The 27358-nt window shown below is 44.7% G+C and overlaps 1 long non-coding RNA gene across 1 annotated transcript; it reads left to right on the top strand.

Annotated features, from left to right (window-relative positions):
* Window positions 1-419: 419 nt before the first annotated feature.
* On the top strand, window positions 420-25588 carry LOC146990929 (uncharacterized). Its single transcript, XR_015037962.1, has 3 exons — window positions 420-620; window positions 14905-14974; window positions 25371-25588. It is a non-coding gene; the product is annotated as an uncharacterized LOC146990929 (long non-coding RNA).
* The last annotated feature ends 1770 nt before the right edge of the window (window positions 25589-27358 follow it).

The following is a 27358-nucleotide window of genomic DNA, read 5'->3' as shown; positions in this document are numbered from 1 at the left end:
AGCTTTCCTTCTTTACCTTAGATGACTCAGTCTTTCTGTATTTGCATGTTAACACAGAAACCAGAGCTTGTTTAAAGCTGTGTCAAGGTGAAAAGAAACATTTTCTGCACTTTTCCCCTCAGAACTCAAGCCTGGTGTTTTAGTTTTTTTGTAAACTCTGACATCAGATGGAGAAGTCTGAGCAGGGCTTTGTTGCACAGTGTGAGGTCGTAGCGGTGGGAGGGTGCAGCGAGGGGTCAGTGGTCGAAGAGGTTAAGAGGAGTTTATAGTGTGGAGTTAAGTGAATTTGATCCCATACACATGAAATGTGCTCAGTTGCAGCTCGGCTCTGAATGCGAATATCTCAGCAGTGTGTGTGTGTGTGTGTGTGTGGCTGTGTGTGTGGGTGTGTAAAGCAGATGCCATTCTGCTGATCTCAGTCCACATCCATCCGTCTACAAACCAAATCTTCCCGAGGGCCACCGGGACGAGCCGTCCTCCTCGCAGCCCCTTCTTTCCCTCCGCAGGTCAAACGGCGTCCAAACTGTTTCATCTCGTCTTCGCAGGTCGGCCGCCGCCTGACGAAGAACATCTGCCCGCCAAAAATTCACAAGCTGCCGCAGAAGCGACATCAACAGTCAGTTTGTTTTTGCTTGTACGCAGTGTCATCGACAGTGTTGAATGTTGACGCATCTGTTGTGCTGCTGAGTTTCAACAAGTTTCCATGTGATCTGATCTTCAGGGATTCAGACGACTGATATAGACCCAGGTGCAGCCGTCTTTGTATAGAAACAATGTTTATTTATTCATTGATGTCATTTCTGTAGGATATAGTATGATATGTAAAGTAAGACTTTCTTAAAAATACTATTTTATTGCACTGGAAAAATCTGCTAAAAAAAGATGCTAGATTACAATAAAATGTGTGAAAAGCTATGTAAAAATTAGGTCAAATTAAAAAATAGAATAACTACAAATGAAAACAAAACTATGGTTTAAAATTAGACAATATGACAACTGAAACATCAATAGAACAACATTTGAGATACAGTATGTGACAGAAACATCCAAGAAAATATAGAAGATAAATTAATAAAATTTAAAAATTTAAATTAAAATTAAATTGATCAACAAAATATGTAAACTCGAATAAGATATACACATTGCAATTGAAACAAAAATAGAAAAATATATAAATGATTCAATTTTGAATTAAAAAAAACAACTTTATGTTCCAAACTAAACCAGATATGAAACCAACTTATTATTTCACCAGATGAGACTTTGACCCTGATCTGCTGCATCTGATGAAACCCATCTTCATCTGATTTTCCCAAAAAACACCAAAATATTTTATAAATGAGCTCTAGAAGTGTGTTTGCGTTTGCAGCAGCAGAACAAAGAGGGGTTTGGGAAGGTTCAAAGGTGGCGTGGACCGAGTGGAAAGTACATCTCGTTACGACTCAGGCTGCGAGCCGTCTCTCATTTGGAGAAACAAGTGTGCAGAGGGTTTAAAGGTTGCGTACGCGCAGGGAAAGCGTTTGACTTGTTTGGAAAAGTACAGTCAATATTGTGTGAGGCTTTAATGGTCAAACATATGCATATTCTCAGCTCCAGTCCTGCTGCTTTGATACAGCTCAAATACATTCTGTATCATCTATCACACACAGGCAGGGGGAGGGGAGGGGAGGGGAGGGGGAGACGGCGGGGGAGGCAGGAGAACAGAAGTTAGGTTTCTCCACGGTACCGAGCAGTTATTTTATTGACGTGGGAAGACACAGGAAACGAGCTGCTTTCACTCTTGCATGTCGAGTCCTTCTGTTGGCGCGCGAATCCAAAACAATTTCAGATTTTGAGAAATACGGGGGCAGCTGGCGTTCCCACAGCCGCGCCGGAATTAGCCGTTTACGCGCTGCAACCCTATCTGCTCTGCACCTGGGCGGCGAGCATGCAGGCCTGCACCTTTGACTCGGCCACACAGACCTCCACCACCACCACCACCGCCGCTGCAGTGTGAGAGCCAGGGAGAGGGAGGAAAAAGTGACTTTCTGCAAAAGATTTTCTCTCCATGAGCTGGACCACTTTCATAAACATCATGTGCTGCGAGTGTGAGCAACCAGGAAGCATCAAAGATTTGGCATTTAATGAATTTAGGAGATTTCAAGATTTAGAAAAACAAAATGTGCACCATCAGCACAACAAAAAGAGGATATATGTGAAAATGACAAACTCCAGTCACTCTTTAAAACCCTATGTGAGGATTGCTCTCCATGTTTTCTACATTTCCACACCTGTTGTACAGAAAAAAATGTTATTGTTCGTTCCACTTAGTCGGCCACTTGATCCTTTCACCCAGTTTCTGGATTTTAAAGATTTTAACAAGCAAAGAACTTTCTGTAGCTGCTCTTAAACAGAACCACAAGATTAAATATGACCTGTATTACTATAATTATAAATATCCAGTGTCCTACATGCAGCTGTCACGTTACACAAGAGAGAAATTATCAATATTAGAGTTTGAGCCAGATTATTATGAAGTTATCATGAGGCAAAGTACAGACTCAGTAAAACAAATGTCAGATTATTATTTATCTGACATTAATGTGATAATTTCTGTGTCTGCCAGAGAAATACTGTAATCTTGTTTATTGTGCAGATTTAAGCCGGAGTGGCCCCTCCCACTCCGTAAAACCTCCGCCGAATCAACGTTTCTGTGCCTCGACTTCATTAGTTTGAGGCTTTCGTGTCGTAAATGTCACTTCACAGATTTCCTAGTTCGCTGTCGGCGAGGACAAAATGTGTGGGGGGGGTTTTTTGTGTTTTTTTTTTTTTTTGTGGGACCCATGTCGGCGGGGCCGGCCGGCCGGCGGCGTGACAGCCAGGCATGGTGGTGAACAGCGGTGAGGAGGGAACATGTTGTCACTCGTGTTGAACATCTGACCTGGCTGGAACCTGCGGCGAGCGGCACAGCTGAACAGGAGGCCGTCTGGATGGGAGAGGAAGAGGGGGGGGGCAGTGGAGGGGGTGGGGGTGTGGAGGAGGCAGGGAGGGAGGGAGGCTTGGCTGTACATGCTTGGCTACTTGCCCCGGTCCCATTGACCAGACAGCTGAACTAGCGAGCAAGCGAGGGAGGGAAGGAGGGAAGGAGGGAGGGAGAGAAAGAGGGAGGAAATGGATGGAGCTTCTGTTTTTTACACATTACAAATTAATAATCTGTACAGTCAAATATCATTTAACCTCCATCTTTGTTGATCAGTGCTCAGGTGCGTTTGCATCCACACCTGCCGATCAGGAGCCGATCGGAGGAGGGAAATGAATCTGAACCACTTCCTGTTGATTTCGGCGACTCGTCTCCGTAGAGATTTGGCTCCGTGGATACACAAACACACAGTCCAACCAAATTCTGCATTAGAAAAAATTCAGGAAAAATTCCCCCGACAGCTGTTGAACGACAGTCACACACCTGTTTCCAACCCCACACACACATACACACACACACACACACACACACCATCGTTAACAGTTCAATACAATACAATAAAACAGTACAATAAAACCTGAAACCTCACTAGAAGCTGCAGTGACACTGGGATTAGCAGCTAATGCTAATTCTGACCCGGTCTTCTGTCATGTTCCCAAGCGATGGAGCTGGACGCTAGAGACAGTAAAGCTCGTCCCCTGTGGGTGTTGGCTTTAAACAACACAATCATTTTAGTTTGAGTGGTTTTAATGTCGTAAATGAAACACAGGAGGCAAAAACCTGTTGTCACTGCTGTTTCTGATCACGTCAAGTAGTTTAATCCCACTTTTATTATTAAATATGAACAAATATCAAGTGATTGCAGCTGAGCTGAATCACATGATCATAATTGGCCCTGTGCATCCAGATACTTAGCTGTCACATTGTTTGTTTGCATGCTGACGTGCGTTTTGTGCTGCATTGTTGTGCTCTGTTTAAGCACATGTGCATATGTGATGATCAGGTTCCAACACCATTACATTAATCACTGCTGTTACAATATTGAGTCTGTGCGTTATGATTTAGCAGCTTCCTTTATAGAGTGTGAATCGTCTCAGTTTCATTCAGTGCACTTGTGTGTGCTTGTGTGTGCTTGTGTGTAGTTGTGTGTACAGTATGTGCACACTCTAGTGGGTGTTGCGCAGCATGAGCACGTGTGCGTGTTGTCTCGGTCCTCGTCTGCGACTGTCATCGTGTCCGCATGTGACTGCCTCTGCTGGGTCCCAGCAGGGGAGATGATGATGATGATGATGATGATGATGATGATGGTGGCGGTTGCGGCGGTGGTGGTGGAGGAGGGAGGGGGGGGGTTGCATTTGGCCCCGCCCACCTGCTGTCAGTTCCAGCCAATCAGGTGCTAATGTGCAGGAACAGGAGAGGGCTGTGCTGACAGATGGCGGGCTGACCTGGAAAACCTGCCCCCTTTTCAGGGTTCAGCAGTCGGCAGATGACAGGTATTATTTCATAACCCAAAGACTGAGGAGGGGTTGGTGCTGACACACACACAGACACACACACAGTTTGAATCAATAACTAGTTGCTGAGTGAGTTCCTGTTGATTTTTGTTTGCATTAATTACTGAATTTAGTCTGATTTTGGATTTCAGTTTACTCTTTTAAATCTGAAAATTGCATGTTAGGTTATGATTTATATACATTTCAATGGCATTGATTCATGCTTTAAGATTTGGGAACCTGTCACAGAGGGAGAAATAGCCTATATGTATTTATTATATCTCCTACTACCGTTTTGGAGTAAAATAGAAAAGAAAAACATGTTTTCTCCACAAAAACTCTGCAAAATTAGAAAACAATGTGATTTTAATATATTAGAAAAGTATTCAAATCTCCCAAATGTTGCACCTTGTATACACAGGTTTCAATAATTATTCACATCCTGTTTTTCAAATTTAATTACAGACAGCAAAAATGTTTATTTTGGTTTAATTAAGCTCCAGATTCCCTGAATTCAAGCACAGCAAACAAGCGCACACACACACACACACACACATGGTGTACCCACACTATACTAAGCTAACAGTACACATAATTTCACACTTGGTCATCGACACACGCACACACACACACATTTATCTGAGGCTCCAACCAGCCATGTAACTGTGATGTCAGGGCGAATCTGTCTGGCAGAAAGTGCTTTTCGATGAAGTCATTCATAAATTTTAATACTACATGTCAGCGAACATGATGTATAGACTGGCTGCTCATTCATATTTCAAAGAGTGTGTCGCTGAGGAAACAGCAGGGTTGTACCTTGCTCTCCACCTTTAAAGTGCTGCCTGGTTACGGCTGTCAGAGTCGGAGCCAGAGAGCAGAGTCTGGGATTTTAACACAGATCTGCTGTGTTGTTCTCCGTTAAAGAGTGAAAAACAACAAATCACTGAAATATAACCTTCTATACATAAAAGAAAAACCTTTACCTTTGTAATATTTTAATAACAAGATCAATAAAGTCATTTTTTATCATAATTCACATAGTTGAGGATGATGCTTTTCAACTAGCATGCTAATTGCATGTGTTTGCATCATATTTAACGTGTTAGCAGATTTGGAAAATCAGTGTAATTTCTTCATGTTTGCTTTATATGTTAAATGTTATCTTATACAAGGTGCTAATGTTATCTTAAACAATGATTAGCAGGCTAATTAGCTACCAAGATAGTGTTTGTCAAGTTTAGTGTGCTTAATGTCTTGATATGTCTAATCATTTCAATTCATCATGTTAGGCTACCTGTATGCTGAATGGTATATGTTATACAGATGCTAAATGATATTCTGTACAAGGTGCTAAACAGTAATGCTGAATGGTATCTTAGTCAGTGATTAGCAAGCTAATTAGCTAAGCATAGAGAAAAAAATAGTGTGTAAAATATATGAACATAATTTTTTATTTAATTTTTTTCTTCAAAATAAATAAAGGTAGTTAATCTGTTTTCACTTCTCTTGGGCATGGACACTTTTCAGTTTGCCCTAAATTTCTAATCTAAAGCTAAATATTACTCATATACAGTAAAGTCTGAAAAAAAAGATATAAGATATGTGTTATTAAAAACTAATGAAACTAACGTTGGACATTAGCTGTTTCTAACTATGAAAAAATGGTGTTGTAGTGAGTGTGTCTCTAGCAGCAGGATGTTGACTGTTGCCATGGCCACGATAATGAAGGAACAGCCTGACTGATGCTTTTGAATAGTTTTGGGGTAATAGTGAATTCAAACTTTATAGTTTTCTACCTAAGCAAAGTAGTAGATCCACTGCTTTTTTCTCCCCCTATAGATGCTTGATCTTAAACATTGAGTGTTAAGGGGTCAAAAGGAGAAATGGGAGCCAGACAAAAAAAAATTCACCATGTGCTGCAGCTCTGAACAGCTGAGATTCATATCGAATTCCCTTCCACATAACTCCGCCTGATGCTCGCCGTGCTGAGTCGAAGGTGGCCGATATCTGATTTTCCCAACCTAAGACTCTCGCCTTGTATGAAAATGAGACACATTACCGGTCCATTAATTGATCTGGGCGCTGCTTTGAAATGTGGACCTCCCTGAGAATCAGGAATTAGGGCCGACTCCAGGGCCAATTAGGTGAGTGTTCGCCGCGTCTCCCCCCCCGGCTCCTGCGACGCATCCCAATCAGTCTGGACCGTCCGCAGGTGAAATGCCAGACAGAGTCGCCGGGCGCCGTCGTGAATGCTAAAGGCAGGTTGGACGCTAATGCTATTCACGTCCAAATCATGCCATGCATACAGCACAGGGGCCAGAGGCTAATAGTCTGTCATCTGCTGCTCTTACCTTTCATGCTCCTGCAGCTGCTGCTCATACACAGGTTCTTCTCTGTGTGATGTCACCGTTTACCTTCCTCCTTCATCTCCGCTGATAGTACAAGCTGCGGAGATGTTGGTGTGAGATCGTATTGATTCCTGTGGGGTAATTCCTCACTGAGGTCGAAGGTTGCATCATTTACCTCTGAACACAAACTTTTTGAACTGTAGTTTAGTCACTAGTGTTTCTAAAGACATCATAAATGTCAGACTGAAATTTGGGAACTGCATAGAGACATAGGCAATGAATTAAAGTCACTTAAGGATCAATAATCACATTCAGAATCGACTTTTTCAGCCATGTTTGTTTAATTTGGGTTAGGGTAAAAATACAGCAGGAATGTGTTGGAGTGGAAATAATACTAATGGCACTACAAGTTCATATTTTTTACATAAAATGCAAAAACAAAACAGCTTGACCCAAAAAACACCTGTCTGTTTGTGAGTTAGATATATTTAAATATAATTTACAACTCCATTTCCTAATATATTGTAATCTGTAAAGTGTGTAGTGAGATGTGGGTGCTATCATAAAATTAGGATGTAAAATGAGCAAGCAAGTATTTAAAAAAAAAACTAAAGGAAAATATAAAAAGTAATTTTAGAAATAAGATGAAAATGTCTGTAAGCAACCTGGCTGTGTGTGTATAGTGAGTTACTCCTCACTGTGCCTGTATCAATACTAATTATGAGTCCCTGTCTGTCACATTTGAGCCACATAATCCCCGGGCGCTGACTGGCTGACCATGTGCTGTGTTCAGATGTGTCCTGCCACTCTAAACCCTGTTGTAATCCCGCGTTCAACCAGCGTGAGCCTTAATTGAAATAATCCCTGCCGATGAGCGGGGCGGTGCTGCACAGACCCGCGGCCCGAGCCAGTTTCATGATGGGTCCAGTTTAACCCACTGTGTGACTCTGACCTTTCCCTCGCTGCTCGCTGGGACCATCTGAACCCGTCCCAGTAAGGACATCTGGTCGGATACTGGGGAGGTCGTTTGATCCGCCTGGCTGGTCCCAGAGGCCTCCCAGACCCTGGTAGACTTACAGTAGGACGCACATGACAGCAGCACAGTTCACATCAGTGAAGCTTTGTTTGAATTAATGAATATTACTACATTATACTGTATAAATATGACGTTTCACTAAATAGGTCCACCTTAACTGGCCCCAGGTGATTCAGACCCATCGTAATTTATCAATATGTTCATTTTCGCTTTATTATTTGTACATATACTTCGATTTCTGTACAAACTGGGCCTGTAGAGTGCAGCCATTAGGAAATACAGACAGTAGATGAGGGTCAACCACTGTAACAAGTAGAAGAAACAAGTTTTATCCTGACTCAGGGCAGAGTTAACATGAAACAGAGGGTGGATGTTTTCCACATGTGATATATGTGATACAGTAGTGCTGCAGAAACCTAAATAAAATCCCTCCGGTGCAATTCACAGGCGACCTGTAAGACATTACAGGTAATGGCATGGAAAGCCACACTGGGAAAATAGTAGAATATAAATAGAATTTAATGGTGTTTTTGTAATTGAGATAAGAAGCCACATTAAAACCCTTCAGTCCTCAGCTGCTGAAAAGCTCCGGCGAAGGTTTAAAGATAATAAACTGTGAGACAACACAAGTAAAACCTACACATTCTCTGCTGCTCAGACTTTAAACACAACCGCTGTGTTTAAACAGCACTGTTTATAAAGCATCACCTCTGAATTATCATCCGCCGTGTGCTCTGCTCTAATGAATGTGTTTCTCTCTGTATTTAGTTATTCTGTGTCTGAATGGGTTCGTCTCTGCCTCTTTTTCCTGCCACTGTATCTAAAACAGTGCATTAACATCTGCAGCCCATTTAGTGCTGCTGACACCAGGCTAATAACAGTGTGTGTGTGTGTGTGAGAGAGAGAGATTGCATGTGTGTGTGTGTGTGTGTAGCTTAAGCACCAGCCAACAAGCACAGCTGAAAGGTGTCACCAAGGCTCCTACGCCTCCTCTAACAGATACTGATTCAGGGGGCGCTTGTTGGGGTTTTTTTTGTTGTTGTTGTTTTTTTCCACCTCCTTCTTCTTCTTCTTCTCCTTTTCTTTTTTGCGCACGGCTTTAAAGGAACATTCAACACAAACGTTGCATGTGTTCGACGTCCAGTTTGCAGCGGCCGACTTGTTAGAAGCAATCAAAGGCGTCACGAGGTCGACACCGCCGCCGCCACCGGAGGGACTAGTTTTCCACCGATGGAGACGTTTAAAAAAAAAATAAATAAAAAACTAAAAAGAGGTGTAACGTGGCGCCCACACCCCTCGCTCATGCATCCGCTCTCTCTTTCTCTGCATTGTTATTTGTCCATTTGAAATTATTGATCTTTTACAAATATTTTTCAAGGTATCTTAATTACTCGCAAAAGAAGCGGCGCCTTGGCCGGCGGACAACACAAATAAGTTAATTTGCATTTCTGTGTTGTGAGTGTTTTGGCAGCCGCCGCGCCGGTCCAGATTGTAACCCCTATTTCTGCCTCCAAAAACCTGCCTTGGAGGAGCGTCCACGGAGGGATTAGGGATTTAGTGGGGAAGGTAAGTGTGACTACAAGCTTTGGCTCGCCATCTGCTCCCCAGCAGAGTTGAGGCCAACCTGTGCAGCCTGCAGCAAAGACCTGGGCACTGTGCTAACTCTGGCTCGAGCCAACCTGGCGCCCGCGGCCCCAATCACCAACAGTCTGCTGATTAGTTGTAAGAAGCACTCCATATGTAGCAAAGTTTTTTTCCTCCTCTCTCTCTCTGTCTCTGTCTCCTTCCCTTCCTTCCTTCCTTCCTCCTCCTCCTCCTCCTCCTCCTCCTATATTCTCTCGTCACATTAAATAAAGATGGAGGTATGGAATTTTTATTTGTGCAAATGGCAAATCGCCTTCGGTCGTCTGGCAGGGTGAAAACGAGCCTGTTCTTCTTCTCTCTTTCCCCCTCTCACCTCTGACTGAATACCCAGCCAGGGAGAGAAGATGAAGAAGAAGAAATCCTGGCTGTCCTCCCCTCTTCTTCTTCTCCTTCTCCTCCTCCTTCCTTCCCTTGCTCTCTTTTGCCTGGCAGCGCCGGGAGACAGATGACAAGGGTTTGTGGCCGTCTGATAACCCCTGGGTGGGTATTTTCTAATTTATTTAACGGCAGCTTATTAAAGGAAAAACAAGATGATGAAGAAGAAGAGGAGGAGGAAGAATATAGAGCACAGGCGGAAAGGCAGGTCTCTGGCCCCGGTGGCCAAGGGAGTCAATCCAGAAGATGCACCAAGTCCCCTGGTAGAGATAGCCGAGAAGATCAAACCACACCAGAGGAAGAGGAGGAGAGAGAGAGAGAAAAGGAGGGAAAACACATGAAACATAATGCTCATTATTAAATTGCAGCCACTCCTGTTGCCAGGAACCTATTTCTCAGTATTAATTATTCATATTTTATTTCAGTAATCCAATACTCAGGTGAGAGCGGCTGCTCGTGATAGAACATGTAATTTCGAAGCTTAATGGCAGCAGGGCGGCTTGAGCAAGGGATTAGAAGCCCAGTATAAATCACTAATGGCTGCGTGAACGTACGGCGGCTTGAATCCGTCTTGCTTTGTGTTTACTTGTGTTTTATTGCGCTATGTTGCTCCAAGGGAAACACTTTGTGATGACCTTTCTACAGAACTTGAGAAACACAACTACGAGTGAGCGGAGGGAGAGAGAGGGCTGGAGGAGGGAGGGAGGGCGAGGCAAAATAAAAAATCACACTTTCCAGGCGGAATAAGGCTTGTAATTTCCTGATTTGTCTAAACAAAGAGTTCATCAGCGCCTCTCGCTCTCTTTCTCTGGCTGACAACGAATATACAGACGCACAGAGCAGAGGAGGCCTGACATATTTGCAAATGCACAAATGGCCTGATTCATACAAATTATGTTTTTCAAGCAGAATAGCACCATCACTTACTTGTGTGATCCGATTAGCTGGATCCTCATCCTCCTCCTCCTCCTCCTCGTCCCCACTCTGCATGAAATTCATCTCGTCTTTACCCCCAACACCTCCATTTGTTTGCTCACTGTAACACTCCGTGATAATAACAATTTATGGACTTGCAGGAATTTGGGGGAGATTATAAACGCACAACGTTTTGTCAGTTAACTGTAAAAGCCCGAGGCCGCAGCTTTTTTATTTTATGCTCCCGCATAAATGTCTCCATCGTCCCCGTCCCCATCGCTCTTAGACAGGCTGACAGCGCAGGAGGCGTCCCATCCCTCTCCTCCGTCCATATTCTTCACCGTGGACACGAGGAAAAGGGGGAAACAGGAAGAAGTGTTTGCTGCTGCAAACTGTAATGTTTGTTTTAATACACAAGAAAAACGACCGAAATGCCGCCCAACATAAATTCTCTTTATTTCACACACAGAAAAAAAAAGTTGCACCACTTAGTAATAAAGCACCCAATGTACAAGTTTATTCATGGCTTCATTAGCGGTAAATAAATGAGTTGCTGTAGACGAACAAGTTTTGGATTGGTAGGTAGGGCTGCCACAAACGATTATTTTGATAGTCGACTAGTCACCGACTATTTTTTTCGATTAGTCGACTAATCGGATCATACGTAAATTGAATGCAAAACATACAGATTATCGCACCAGCATGCAGCTGCTCTTATATACCATCATTAGCTTTCAGCTTGAAGTGTTTAAGGTATATGCTAACTAAAAATAAAGACAATTAAGATGATAGTTCATTAAACATTTAATGAAATATGCAGCTTTAACTGTAGCATAAAGTGCAAACAGCTGAGTAAAATAAAGATAAGGCACTGGCCTAAACAACACCAAAATAAATACTTAAAGGTTTTTTAGGTTTTTCTTTCCTTCATTTTGTCTCTGGCATTAAACATAGCTACATTTAAATAAAATGAGGTGGAAATGAAAACAAGTGAAACTGAGGTGCAGCTCAAACTCTGCAAGGTGTGGACTGTGATGAGAAGCTACCGGGAAATATTGACGTAGTTTTACGCCGGGAGAGAAGACTTGCTCGTTAAGATGAGCGCTCATTACGTGACCAGGACGCTGTGACCAGACGCGGTAACGTTCCAATATTCTCCAACTGAGTCTCAAAGTCCGCAGTTTTATTTTTAAATGAGGAACGGCTGTTTTTCAGTCCGTGATTTAAAACGATGGACCGGCGGTAGCTACCGCTCCTAGTAGCGCTTCTCATTTAAAATGACACAGAGAGAGAGAGGGAGAGGGAGGGAGAGAGAGAGGGAGAGGGAGGGAGAGAGAGAGGGAGAGAGAGAGAGAGAGAGAGAGAGAGAGAGAGAGAGAGAGAGAAGCGGCGGCGACGGGGGCGACGGGGGCGGGGGGTTACACCGGTGCCGCTTGATGAGGGACAAGACCGGTAGAGAGAGAAAAGAGAGAGAACACCTATGTGTAGCCTACTGAGTGAGTGAGTGCACGTGTGTATGTGTGTGTGTGGTGGGCGGCTGCGTGTGTGGAAGGTGCGGCAGCAGTTTTGAGAGAAAAACAAAATTAAAAAAAACAAAACAACGAAGCATCGACTATTAAATTAGTTGTCGACGATTTTAATAGTCGACGTAGTCGTGACTAGTCGACTAATCGTGGCAGCCCTATTGGTAGGTTGTGAAAAATCCCCTCGGCTGATGTTTACCCCTCCGTTTTAGTCATAATACAGTTAAATGTTGCCATGGCATTAATAACTCCTCATACAGGTTTTTCTATTAAACCAAGTCTGTAGATATGATTTCAAAACATCAGAAGGTCAAAGTAAGTGTTGTACGGCACAACAGACAACAAACCAATCAATACAACATCTCATTTGATTAATCTGTAAACACCAAAGTGTAAAAGTGACAGTTTTCATCCCAAATGTTGGTGCACTGCAAAACCATGACAACAGAGGTCAGAGGTCATGTGTTAGTATGTGTTCAAATGTAATTTTCCTGCAAGGTGAACACTTTAATCCTGGAGCTGGCTGAACACACCTGAGTCCACAGGGAGCAGCAACACATGTGTTTTTTTATTTTTTGACATCCCACTCTTTCCTTTCTTTTTTCCTCAGGAATGGGGGGTGGTGTAAAAGGTGGCGGGCAGCATTTAGCCTCCCAAGAAAAAAGGCAATTAGGTCATAGAATATGCACACACATCTTGCATGCTCTCTGGTCTCCCGCAATTTGGGCTAAAAAAAAAAGTAAAGGTCAGCCACGTTAGTCAGATTGCGCTCGACAAATTCTAAAAAGGCTCGCTGGTCACGCCGAATGTATTCCCTGCAACATAATTAGCCCCCTCAATTCCCTGTCGTGCCAAGCTACCGGGTGTCTCAAAAGCCCCACCCCTTCCCCCAAAATGCCTTTCACCTCTGCTTGCTCTGCAGTGAAGCCCCCCCCCAACACTTCCCCTCCCTCCCTCTGCTATCTCACCGCTCTATCACACATTGTTGCTGCCCCTAAACTTGCTGCAGATGCAGTCGGCTGATGCATAAATTAGTCATCAACATTAGCATTAGCTGGCGCGTGGCACCCGGTGCCAACTGCTCTCCGAACGGCCATAAAAGGTCATGTTTTGATGACTGAATGCCACACAGGCACCTTGGCTCCCCGGAGGAGGGTTCCCCAGGTGCACGTGAAAGGTTAAAAATTACCTACCCGCCGCCGCCTGTCTCTGGCGAAGGAAATAATTAGGGGGTTTTTAGGGAGCGGCAGAATGCCTCGCTGTCAGATGACAGAGCGTTACCTAATGGTCGTATCTGGGGAAGAGTCAACCGGCCTGTCATTCTCTTGACAGGACAAATGAGCATAATGGTGGCAGGGAAATGGGCGCCTGTTCCCCCTGTTTTTTTTTGTGTGTGTGTTTTTTTGCAGCCAGGGAGGTGGGGAGGGAAGAGGAGGTGGGGCAGAGGGGGTGGGGGGGTGAAATGGCAGCGCCTGAGCAGAATAACACAAGTGTGTTAACCTTTTACATAAATCTGTTAACACGTGTATGAGTGCTGTTTAAAAGTGAGGCGTGATGCTCTGCTCCTCCTCCGAGGTGTTCCACTTCTCTCCTGCTCCTTCCTGCTGCAATGTGAGAAAGTATATTTTTAGTTTTTTGAGTTTTGTCACATAAACAAACCCAAATCAATAAAAAAAAAATTGCATTTCAGTAAATGCATCTACTGAACTACCCCAAACCCTCCTGTGTTTATCCAACTCAAACTCCTTCACAATAAAAGCCCTGCAGTTACAGCAACAGAAAAGAATAACATCTTTCTATCATCATTTCCTTTGGTAGTTTGGGTCAGAAAACATTATTAATGAAGATGATTTAATGCTGAAGTTCACACTCCAGAGCAGAAGGTGGCGATAGAGAGGATGTGACAGTTGTGTGTTGTGTGGAAGGAGGAAGTCAGGCAGGAAGTGAGTGTTGATCTCTGTTGGAGGTTTCATCTGAGCAGGTAGGATGAAGTGTACAGTAAAGGTTCAGGTGCATCTTTCTCACTCATGTTTCAGTTAATGAGCTCAATGACCTGCAGGTGTGTGTGATTGGTGTGTGAGTGTGTGTGTGTGTGTGTGTGTGTGTGTGTGTGTGTGTGTGTGTGTGTGTGTGTGTGTGTGTGTGATCCTGAGACCCAGTGGAGGTGAGCAGCACCTTTCCATCTGTCGTCTGTGTCCAAACATTTCCTTCACAGCTTCACACAGAGAAGCACCAAACCCAAACTCAGCAGCACCTGTTCACTCACCTGTTCATGTTCACTCACCTGACTGGAAGCTCCGTGGGTTCATTAACCCAGGAAAACAGAAATAAACTACAGCCTATTGGTGTTTACACTGAGACTCAAGAGTGTCTGTTGTGTTTAGTACTAAATAAACACTAAAACATTGAAATACATGTCTGCTTTGATGCAGAGCAGGACTTTCTGCACTCTTTCCAGGATAAAGGTTTTTATTAATTTGCAGTTTAAGCATCAGTTTTCTGTCTAATGTTAAATTGGCATTAAAACCTGAGATTTATAAAGCAGGAATGTAACTGCAGATAAATAATAAACTTCAGATCGTTTTAATCATCTTGTCTTGTTCTTCCACAGCTGGACGACTGAGAGGCTGCACATCTGACCTGCCTGACCTCTGACCTCTGACCTCTCACATGTCACTTTGGTGAGTCGACTATTTTACTCCTGGTCTTGTCATGTTTCGTCTCTTTTTTTTTGTCCTTTTAGAAAGTAAAATGAAATTAAGACGGTGTCAAATATTCTAAAAGACAAAAAGCTTTGACACTGATCATATTTTAAGTGCCAACAGCCATATTTCTGTCAGATGGTGTGAGACAGTTTTCAACATTGCACCATTTATCAGTGAAAAACAGTTGATTTTATCAATAACCGTGCAGCCTTTAGAGCCAAATGTCCACAAAGTGAGAGGCTCCTGCAGGAGAATCATTCACATCTGGACTGATTAGATCGTTTCCATGTCGAGTCAAGATGGTTTTAATCTACGGAAGAAGCTGAAGACGGTGAAACGATGAGTCTGACACAGGTGGATCAGTCGTCTCCTCACACCTCTGATCAGCCTCTGAGGTGCAGTTTGTCTCTCTGCTGCCCCCCCCCCTCCTCCTCCTCCTCCTCCTCCTCCACCTCCACCACCTCTCTGTATTCTTCCTGTGCCACATCCTGCATGCTAACAGAGGGGTTATTAACATAACAAACTTAAATGCCCTATATAAATAATACGTTCGCAGAAATGCAAACCGGCTCAGCTGACACTGTTTAGGCAGCGCCTCCAACATCTGTTTATGAGCACTTTGCCTAATGATATCATCCGATATCATTAACTGTGGCAGTGCGCGCCGCAGCAGCAGGTGCAGCTGTTTATGCCCCTCCAACACCTCCCAACACACACACATATAAACACACACACACACACAATTGAAGAGAAAAGACGTTCACAGTCTCCTGCAGCACCAGCACCAGCACCAGCCCTTCCCTCCCTTTCCACCCTGCGAATCGCCAAACCACTCATTAGGACAATTTTCCTCAACAAAAAAAGCGGCCCCTATGATTTCAATCTGTATATCACCTGTAATTGTAGTTTTTAGCGAGAGCCTGATTCCATACATTTAGCCGGAGTAAACTGTGACTGCGGGTGCGAGCGCTGAGAGCACGCCGCCAGCTGCAGAGGCTGTTTTTAGATGGCAGCCGCTTTCCGTGGGGAGGCTCACGTTTGTGTATGTGTGTGCTGGTTGGGTCGGTGGGGGAGAGGAGGCGGAGCTTGGCGAGCCCCAGCTTTGTTTCCTGACTTGGTTTTGCTCTGTTTAGACGCTGGAAATTATAGAAAATTATTGAAATTATTATTTCTGGCAGCGACAATGAGGCAGCTTCCTCTTCCTGACCGGAAGGCCACGTTCAGGGTCTTCACAGGTTCTCTGGAGCCCGCTTCCATCGTGCGCTGCTGTAATTAGTCAGATGGTCCATTCACATGTTGTGCGACACAGAGCTATCTGTTGCATTAGCACTGTACCCGAGGCGATTACAGTATTTATAGATCCAAAACAAACAATGCATATGGCAAAAATGTTAACTGGCTCCGTCTTCGCTTTTTATTTCAGGCAAAGAAACAAAATAAGAAGCGTCGGCTCTGAGCTGAGCTGTCAGGCTCCTCATTTAACACTCAGGATGTTTTAGTTAAACTTATAGACGTTTTTATATTTAGCATAAACTCAGCAGGGGTCCATAACTCAGTGGGCGGAGGGCAGCTTCCTATTGGCTCTTATCTGATGATGCAGCATCGTCATCGCCTTTTGATTGAAGTGTAGGAAAACGACACCAACGCCCGTCATTGGACGATCTTGTTGCTTCTGTCTCAGATATTTAAATATGTGATTTTTATTTATTTGGCTGCTATATAAGAAGGAAAAACAAACATGAACTGAATATTTATAAGAGTCTGAAGGAATTTTCATTTCAAACCCCGAAACTTCTTCAACTTTTATACAGAAGCTGCTCATTTTAACGTTTGGACAGAAAGACGCTGCAGAAACTTCTAAACTTGAGCCGATGATAGATGATATATTTCTACTGTAGATTGTAGCGTCCGTCTGGAGCGTCTCCTCCTCCTCGACCTGACAGCTCCACCCGGGGTCCAGCACGTCGGCACCCAGAGGAAGAGTTTGATTTGCAGGCAGAGACCCCGACACTGAACCCGCTCTGAGCACCCAGGGCCACACACACACACACACACACACACACACACAACATGATGTCGTTCACTGGTAGACGTTTATATGAACACACACACTCTCTCCTCCTCCCAGCTGTTTTCTAAATGTTGATTACACAAGACACCGGGGGGAGCCGCCTCCTCCTCCTCCTCGTGCGGGACCGGCTGACCCGAGGTGCTCGGTGACCCGGGGTTGAGGGTCCAGAGAGGGCTGTGGCCCCGGGGCCTCTTGGCTGGGCTCTTCTTCTTCTTACCCCCACCCCCCACTCCCCCCCCCCCCTCCATGGGCAGAGACAGCAACGGCCCGGAGACAACTGGCCGAGGAGGAGAAGAACTCACAAGTGAAATATTCAGATGGTAAAACTCCTCGACCGTGGAGGAGACGCCCGGGAAACTTTGTGTCAGACGGGGGAGAATTAAAGAGAGATGATTTTTATCCGACATGATTCCAGTTCGGAGGAAATTAGTTGGATTTTCAGGCAGCGAGCGGAAGAAACGTTAAAGATGTTTTATCAGCTTACATCATTTAAAAGTTGAGATTTCAGTCTGTGAGTGCTGGGTTTGATGTCAGATGTGACAGGAGTTTGTGGAGGTGATGAACCTGAGATGAGATTGAAAAAGTCTAAATTTTGTGTCGTTGCAGATGTAGAATCTTTTTTCATTCAGTCTGTGCATGGTGGTTGGTCGACGTGTTGCCAGGTCAGACTTTTATTTTTCACCATAAAGTTCAATTAGTTTGACTTTTAGACCTGATGGAGACAAACTGTGACGTTTGTATTTGAGTTTATTGGTCACTTTAAAGACTCACCTCACAAATGTCCTAATGTGGAAAACCTAAAGAAACCTGAGGGACTGATTTATGTTAATAATCATTTTAAAAATATGAGTAAACAAATGTATTTTGAATACAGATACATAATGCTTTCCTATTCAGATCTAAAACAATAGAACACAATAAATCAATAACAAATAGTCATGAAGTAGGTGGGTAAGTAAAATCAGGAAATGCCTCTTGATAAATAATAATGATAAATAAATAAAATGAGCTTTAAGGGGTGAAGAGGTCAGAGGTGAAGTCTGGAGTCAGTAAAATAAAACAGCAGTGATGTGGAGAATGGTTTTTAAATCACAGTTTTGCTCCTCAGGGCTTTAGTGTCATCAGGGAATCATGTGTAGTTTCATGTTTTCATCATTGTTGAATTATTTCCGTGCTCAGTTTTTATGATTTTTGGTTCCAATGAGACAAAAAAAAGAGCAAAAGCAGCAGCAGAAAACAAACAGTTTGTGAGACGCGCGTCAACGAGCGGCGTTTTGAAGTTAATTAGTGTTTGTGGTGTTAAATCTTGAACTTGTTTTGATCAGACTGAAGCCTCGGCGTTGAGCCTGAGCATCAGCTGTCTGTGAGCCTGCACTTCCTGCTGGGTAATGTATGCTCGCTGTGCGTTGGCCCGACCTGTCTGAAGTGATCTCTGACGGCCTTGTTTAATTAGCCGGATGTGTGTGTACTTTTATACATATTCATCGGCCGCACAGTTCAGCCCGATTGATGTCGTAATTGATTCAGAAGGTTTTATAATTCCTGCAAAAGCCGACCGAGAATTTCAATGACTTTGCAATTTGGGGGGAGGGAGGGAGGGGCGAGGAGGAGGAGGAGGAGGAGGAGGAGGAGGAGGAGGAGGAGGAGGTGGGGAGGGGGGGTCGTCTACACCTGAGGAGACGTCGGTGTGATTCAGTGTTTTCACAGAGCAGGAGAGAGGACGTCGGCTGCTTTGTTGTTCCCTTTCAGGAGTAAATTACACATTTAGGATTTATTAAGACAAGAAACAATTTTCAAATAGTGAATCTGTGGAAGCCTCCGTGGAGATGTGCTCATTACTCTGTAGCCCGGGGCCACATACGCCGCCTCGAATGCATCCCCCCCCCACTACCCAACACACACACACACACACACCTCCCTTCTCTCTTTTTTTTCTCCTCCTTTTTCCTCCTCTCCTTCCCCTCCGCATCCTTCAGCGCCTGACGCCGTAATGTCACAGCGGTGCGTTCAAAGCCACGGCGATGATTTGGGCTCCCAGCAGGTGCCGCCCCGATGTCTGTTCAATTATTAAAGTGAGGGCCACATGGAAGCATTACAGCCGCCGCACCCATTAGATAAAAAGACGATGGCTTCTGACACGCCGCATATTTCCTCTCTGCCGCCGCCCGACGATGCTGCCGCCGCTGTCGCCCCTTTCCTTTCTTGTTGCTGCTTTTTGTTTTATTCATCGTTTTTTTTGTCTTTTTGTTATGCATGGATTTATTAAAGAGCCATTTGTTCCCTTTCAGTGTTGTGGGCACAAGAGCTATCGTGATCTTTTTGATTCGCTGTCATCAGACTAAGGTCACGTCTGCTCCTTGTAGTTCCCTCTTCTCCTTTTAACTCCCCAGCAGCCCCCCCCCCCACCACCACCACCACCGCCCTCGCCATCGCCCCCAAACTCACCATTAAAACATCTGTCACCATGATAAATAAAGTTTAACCTCTTCCTCTTCCTCTTGATGACCAATCAAACTTGTCACCTATAAATTCTTCATCTCGTATTTCGCCTCAAAAAACAGGCAGAAACTTTTCTTCTGTGAGACGGAGGAGAAGAGGAGGAGGAGGAGTTCAGGATGAAACCTGTGGAGGATGAGTGATGAAGGTCAAAAGGTCAAGGGGTCAACAGACAAACAAGAGGAGGAGAAAGCTGATCATTCTAGTCAGATTATTTTAAAGCCTTTTATCTCCCTCTGCACCAGCGACAACATAAATATTTGACCCCGCCCACCTGTACCTTTCAGAATAAAACCTCAGATAAAAATCTAACCAGGAGTAAAAAGTCCCAGCTCCGCCTCCTGCAGCTGCACTATTACACATTATTGCATCACTATGAATAATCAGCACTTTTACTTGTGATACTATAAGTACATTCTGCTGATGTATTTAGTGTTTAATGCTCCTGTTAGCTTCACATGAGCACGGTGGCTTTTCTGCTGTTGGGTTTGTTTTGTTTTTTTTCATCTTCAACCGTTCGTTTCTCTCTCGTCTTTTCAAACAGAGGGAAGAAAAAAAAGTAGTGTAGTAGTATCTATCAGGCCACACATGCAAAACCTCCACTCCCACACCAACACACCCCAACCTCTCCTCCTCCTCCTCCTCGTTTGATTCTTCGCTGTGTGTTCTGAACATGCCAACAAATCCTAATTGCACCCCACACTCTTCTTCCCACCGATGCTGCGCGCTTCGTGCCACCAAATTCCTTGTGTGCTAATTAGGCACGCAACCACGGTGGATACACTCCTGACAGGTGCTGCTGGCCTGCCGGGGTCACACACACACACATATAAACACACACACACACACACTCGGCGAAAGACAGAGAGAGGGAACGAGAGGGACGCTCGTGCTCACAGCATTAAAAATAAATGGAGAGAGGAGAATAACGAGAGAGGCAAGACGTGTTAATTTCTAGCTTCCATCTGTTATTACATAAGCACTGCCAACAACTACGCATCTCTGGAAGAACGGCGAAAGGGGAAAGAGGAGGAGAGGAAGACGAAGAGCCGAAGAAGCTGAAGCAGCCATAACTGACGTGGAAGAAGAATTCCTCAGGGACCGACTCAGACTGATCGAGCACACGCAGAAAACTTGAAGATTCGTTCGAGGGGGGTTTCGCTTCCAAAACAGTTTGATCACATAACCTGGTGTTCCTTCCTCGAAATGTGGCAAAAAAGAAAAAAAAAAAACTGAAAATGTGCCGTCTGAAATGTCTTGTTTCCTAAGTTTAGGCCTCCAGAGAGCTGCTATGTTCACAAATGTTTAAAAGTGAGTTTTAACTTTCGCTCGCCCGCACAAACAAAGTTTTCCACCGCGGAGACAAAGCGCTTTCTGAAGTTGAAGTTGAGAAAATGTTTCTTTTGGATTTTTAAAGTGCATTCAATATAAATCTGCACCTTTAGCTTAGCGTAAAGACTGGAAACAGCTAGCCTGACTCCCTCATTAAAACTACCAATCGACAGTAGTTTTAATGACATCAGGAAACCAACGCTAACGTTTCAATTTGAAAGTCCGATGCAGCCGTTGTGAATTTTGAGCCTGATCGACTTCAGCTGCGACGGCTCAACATTTTCCAGCAGCTCCTTCCCTGTGAAAATAATCCAGCGGCGGTGAAGACACTCGTTTGTCATCTAACAAAAACATCACTCACACTCTCTGTGTCTGAGGAACAATGGGACGAGCCGAAAACAAAGAGCCCCGCCGAGTGACGAGCACCTCCGAGGGCACGGAGCCGCGCTGACGTCCTGAGGTGGCGCTGGTTTCCTGTCAGCGCCGGTGAGCTCTGTCTTTGTTTTTGTGGATGGAAAAGAGGGGCCGTGAACGTCTCGCGTGTTTACGGGGGAACGGCGGCGGATTCTTTCCCAGGGCGGAGGGACGGTACTGTCAAGAAAGCGGCTGCCAGAATATACACAAGTCCAGCGTGGATGTGTGCAGCATTTCAACACTCCCACAGTGATGTATCTTGGACTGGAGCGAAGCTAAACAGCACCAGAGCCTGTAGCTGCTCTGTGTGTAACTGCCAGTGTGGGAACGCACATTATAATTGTTTGTTCAATTATTTTTCTTGGACGCCGCCGCACCTGCACTTCAGCAAGTGAACTCCCGAGACCGAAGCGCAATTAAAGCCCCGCAGAGCAGCGGAGAGGGAGTCAGATAAATACCTTTTTAGAGCTCAAGGTAACAAGCGCAGGGTGACAGTGAGGAGGCGCGCAGGGAGCAATTTCCTATTTATTTGTCTTGTGATTTGACCTCTCTCTTGACAAGGTTCCTGGGCTTATTACCGTATCTGTCCTGCGCTCTAATCGAGGCCCATTACAAAAAGTTCAGCCGGCTGGAAGTGCCAGATGTGGGCGAGCGATAAAGGAGGCAGCTGCCGGCGCTGACCGCTGCCGACACCCTCGCAAACGTTCGCCGAGGTTTCGAAAATTTCACGGATAAGTAGCTCAGATGTTTGCAGAAATTGTAAATTGTGTTTCCTGACCTCCGCTGGCCGACATAATGAGACTGTTTTCTTTTTTTTTCTTTTTTTGCAAAGTGAAGTGCAGAGGTGTGAAGTCGTTTCGTAGAGACACACAGAAAGTCAACACTTCTCTGAGTCCTGCAAACATTTAAAACACAGGGAATATTCAGATACTTGTTTTAAATATCCACCAACCGACCAATCAGGAGTCGCAGCTCCAACGTACACGTCTCATGTCGTCTCGTCTCCACATAACACGAGCGGCAGAGCAAACTGCCTGTGAGATGTTCTTCTCCTGCATCGACTTCAAATCTAAAACAAAAGTCATAATAATCCATGATACAGATTTTTGCCATTTACAGTCACCAATAGCGTTGAATGTACGTCAATCACCTCCCATGGGATTGTGGGTAGCTGCACCCTGGTGTTCAGGTGGGACTGAAGCTGAGTCATGGTTTGGAGTTTGGAGAAATTGAAGAAACAATAAAGAAATGAGTCATTAAACATTGGAAATGTCCAGTGTTGTTCTGTTAAAATACTCAGATAAAGACTTTTTGAATTGGAGGTATGAGGAGATAAATAAAGAATGAGGCCTTTAGCTCAGTGAAACATCATGTTAGCGTCAGTGTGTATTAATGTGTTCGTCCACATGACTGGGCTCAGTGGCGCCTCTAGTGGTCAAAAACCTGTTTCCTGTTATTCACTGTGTCCTGGTGAGTTTGAGACTTTTGACCTTTTCGCCTTAAGAAGCATCACTTCCTTTTTATTCTGGCCATCAGTCACATCGCAGCAGATGTCTGAGTCTGACTCTGTGTGTGTGTGTGTGTGTGTGTGTGTGTGTGTGTGTGTGTGTAGCAGCGTTTACATTCGCAGCATTTTTCCTGTCGGTCGTCGTCGGCTCATTTGGCTCCGAGATGCCAGTCAGTGTTTTACAGCTTGTTCTGCTTTTTTCACCGACACACAGCTATCACCGCAGCCATGCATACCTCCCTCTCTCTCTCTCTCTCTCTCTCTCTCGCCATGCTCACCAACCTCCATGCATTATTCACAGCTACATTAAAATACCGGGCCGAGAGTGAGAGTTGCATGTTAAGGCAGCTGAATCAGGGAGGTGCCATCACAACAGCTGAAAGTGTCCGTCACAGAGCTATAACTTTTTTTTTTTTTTCCCATAGTTCCCCGGCAGTGCAGCTGCCTAAATGAGAGGGATTAAGTTAACTCCCTGCTTAGAGGAAGAGCAGGCCCTGGATTAGGGCACTGGGCATGGACACAGAGAGCATTCAAGCAAGAGCCACAGCTTTTTAAAAGAGAGACGTGGGGGGGAAGGAGGCAGCGGTGCACGGCCCTCACAGGGACCCGCGGCCGCGTCGCTTCAACAAATACATTGACAAGTGTAACGCCGCGTCCGCAACATAGACCAGTGTGTCGGTGCAAAGAGGGAGAACACTGGCGGACACGCCGACAATCACAAACACACTTCTTCTTCTTCCTCCTTTTTTTTCTCTCCTTTGCATCTCTCCCTCTCCCGCCCCTCAATCTGTCCAAGAAGAAGAAGAAACGTCCACACAGGAAGCAGGAGCAGAGGTGACGGCTTCAATCAGCCTCCTCAACCACCGACAAAACATAACATTCACAGTTAAATATGAACAAATTCAGAGTCACCACAAAGCCTGCAGCTGTAGCCGAGTCGTCCAAAGGTCAAAGGTCACAGGTCACAGCCTTTATCATGGCAGTAAAATGAAAAATTGTGCAGCGTCTTTGTTGCAGAACGCATAAAACCTCTGATTCAAATGTTTCCTGTCTCTGTCATCATATTATAACTCAATTTTGGGGATGGTCCAGTATTTCTATACAACCATCCGTTTCTTAAAATAGACATTTTGGGGGCCTGTTTATTTTTATCTATTCTCTCTTGGTCACTGCCGTTGCATATTGCTGTTAAAATGCAGAAAAAATCTGGATAAAGCAGTGATAAAAACAGAAGTACTCAATGTTTTCTTGGCTAGATAAAACTCTATGTTCAGTATGAACATGCATCATGACTTGGAGGAACAGGGGCCCCTCCAAATATATTCACCCAAGGTCCCTTTAGTCTGTTTTTCCGGCCCTGATGATTGGGAATGTGGCAAAAGATCAGGATTGGATGAAACCTGGATGTCCTAAAGTCTGTACTGCATCACAGAACAATATAAGACATAACATTTGAAAGAAAACACAGATACAAATTTTCTTAAAATCGGTTGATACATCTTTATTAGAGCTGATACAAGTGTAAAAACGATTTGTTCCTCTGCTGCCTCGTTTCATCCAGTCATGTTCGGAGGTAAATGTGGTGCACGCTGTGTTTTCTGAGCTGTTTGCAGGGAGGGAGAAAAAAAAAAAAAAAACCTGGGAAGGAGTGGAGATGAGAACAGGTGGTGAAACAGTGTGAGAAACACGAGGGAGAAAAACAACAGACACCTGCTCATGAAACCCAACCTGGTTCCTCCATCACATTCCAGCAGAGTTGAGCTGACAGCGGCTGGGGAGGATACACTCAATCTCCTGCACTAAATCACTCCACTGACAGTGTGACCGCACCACTCAAACTGCATTTATAGGGCACATCTACGTGTTTCAGACCGTGGACCTGGAGGTACGAGGACATCTGCGTCCTGGGAAGAATTTATCTCAGGATCAGGTCTCGTCACCGGTCCACAACTTGGACTTCGTTTCGGATTCTGAAACCAGGAATTTCATGAATCTTTGCACGTAGATCGTTTCAAGCATTTTGATTCCCTTTAAGCAATGTGAGAATAGAAGTGGCTCCTTTTTGAGATTCTTAATTCAAAGTTTCGCACAAGGAACTAGATGTGAAGCTCATTTTTGGATATTATTTTGATTTATTTCTGCTGTAAAGGTGAAAATCGAAAGGTTGATGCACACTGTCCAAACCTGCATCACTCCCTTTGTAAAGAATGTTTTAATCCTTCATTTAAAGATCATTTTTAGAAAGGAGGAGCCCAGAAACTGGAGCACCAACCAGCATCAGCTTCATATGGTATCATTTATTAGAAATATTCATAGAAATAACAGACTACAGACCAAGAGTAGGTTTTAAGATTTGTTTCACTTTGATGCTGCCTTTTTAAAAATGCATGTAAACGTGGATGTAGCCTGACGTCTGCACTGTGTCTGATTTCAGTGTCACTCTCCCCCCTCCCCAAAAAAAGCCCAGCCTGTTGTGTTGTTTTAGCATCAGAGGCATCAACCTGGACGTTTGAGTAAATAATGAACGGGCTCTGATTGTCTCCGTCCTCCAGGCGCAGGGACCAGGCCGCGCTCACGTCGACTCTGTGACATCGAAGCGACGGTGACGCGGCGGCCGAGCGGCGGTGACGGATGCCTTTTTGTCTTCTGCAGTCAGGGCCGATCGTCCGAACCCCGGACGACCGTAATTGCGCCGACAGGTGACACATATGTGGAAACCAGAAGATGATGGGGGAGACTCCGTGGATCATCTGACCTGCGACTCACATGCCTGTAAGTGTGTGAAGAGCTTCACTGTGACATCACATGACATGTAGGAAACAACGTGGTGTCCTTAGGCTGATGAGAAGCTGCAGGAATGATCCGTGTTCACTTCAATGACAGTTAAAACTCAGGAAATTAGTGTTTTCCCTCTCTTAAACCTGCATTAACATCTAAATTAAAACTAAAATGAAACATCTGGAGGATTTTAGGTTTTGAAAACAGCCAAAGTTCAGTTTTTAACAATTAAAAGTTAACTTTTGATTTGTCTTTTGAAGTAATCAGTGCAGTTTTGTGTCTCCCACTTCAAAACTGGACCATGAATGCATCAACAAAGAGTCGTCACTGTTGTAAAATGCATCGCTGGCTCTTTACAATGACACAGACACTTTAGTTTCATTTTCTGATGATAAAACTGAATTTTGTTTTATTATCTTTTATTTAAAATACAGCAAAAAACAGCACAGATTTACATAGAGCTAATAATTGATTAAAGATGACTGAAAAATACATAAGGCTTTATTAATATTTATTATTATCACAACTTCTACACTATTTACATTCGGCTGACAGTGGATTATGAATGAGTACAGAGGCGTCTGCAGACATTTGGCCATGTAGTGTGTTAAATGTACAGATCCTGTTCAGTATGTAGAAACAGGAAGTGATGTAGGTTTAGATGGTGCTGCGTTCAATGACCTACTTCTGACCAGTTGCGGCACATGTTGCTGTTTTTGCCCGACGTTCTGAAGAGAAACTTTTCAGAGCTTTTCGTCGTCTGTGGCCCAATTAGCAAACAAATTTCCCAACAAACAATAAAAGCACAAAACAAAATCTATATCTCCTTGGAGGTGGATCATTATCCAGAGAAAAAACAGGACAACCCCCCCCCCCCCTCTCTCTACCCCCCCAGCTGTGTTGTCCTCACGCCATGACTGTTTCAAAGAGCAGCAGCTCATTTTTCTGCCGTCCAATCCCCTGGTCGTTTATTAGCCGGGGCGCCGTCCTCGATGCGCCGCCGAACCCGATCCCAACTCTTCGGCCCCGGCTCCTCGTCTCAAACACATCTAAGCCGGCGAAGCCTGTGATCGCCCCGCTCGCCTCTGAACGCAGCACAAGGGCCCACGGGCCGGCGTCCCGCTCTGAGCCCGGGGGAGGCAGGAGAGGCTGTGATTGGTCCGAGCTCTCCTTCGTCACTTTTCATCGACAGGGTGGGGGGGCGGCGGGGGGGCTCTAATGCACTTGCGCTGTCTTCTTCCCCGCATGAGTGTTTTCTGTTTTGTTGCTGTCACTGAGAAAAGACATATAAGTACTGGCTCTGTATCTCTTCACACACACACACACACACACACACACACACACACACGCTCTCTCCAGGGCGGAGGATTCTCCCCTCTCTGTCTTTATCTGCTGGTAAATGTTGACAGACCACTGAACCTTGATGTCGGACTGTGACAGGCTTTAGCTGTTTGTAACGTGTTGGACTGAGAAAAGAGGCAAAACAAAGAGAGGCCTCTGGTGTGGTGCTTAACCATCATGGCTGCTCAGCTCCAACAGCACCGGCTCTCGGAGTCGGGCCGCTCCCGGGTCGGCCGGAGCTCAGACCATTAGGGAAATGGCTGAAGGGTTCTCGCGTTTCAAACCCGGCTGCACCGCTCAAATTAATGAGGGGATTGTCAGCATATCAGAGCTGATGGGTGTGACGAGAGCAGCCCCAGCACGGATCCTGAAAACAAAACGCTCAGGACACCAGAAGCTGAAGTGACTCCGCTCTTTGGCC

The sequence above is a fragment of the Trachurus japonicus genome, chromosome 2 (genome assembly GCF_045865225.1).
Source record: "Trachurus japonicus isolate A0001 chromosome 2, Traja_1.0".
Lineage (NCBI taxonomy): Eukaryota > Metazoa > Chordata > Actinopteri > Carangiformes > Carangidae > Trachurus > Trachurus japonicus.
Note: the sequence above shows the minus strand (reverse complement) of the source record. Positions and strands in the feature narration are given on the sequence as shown.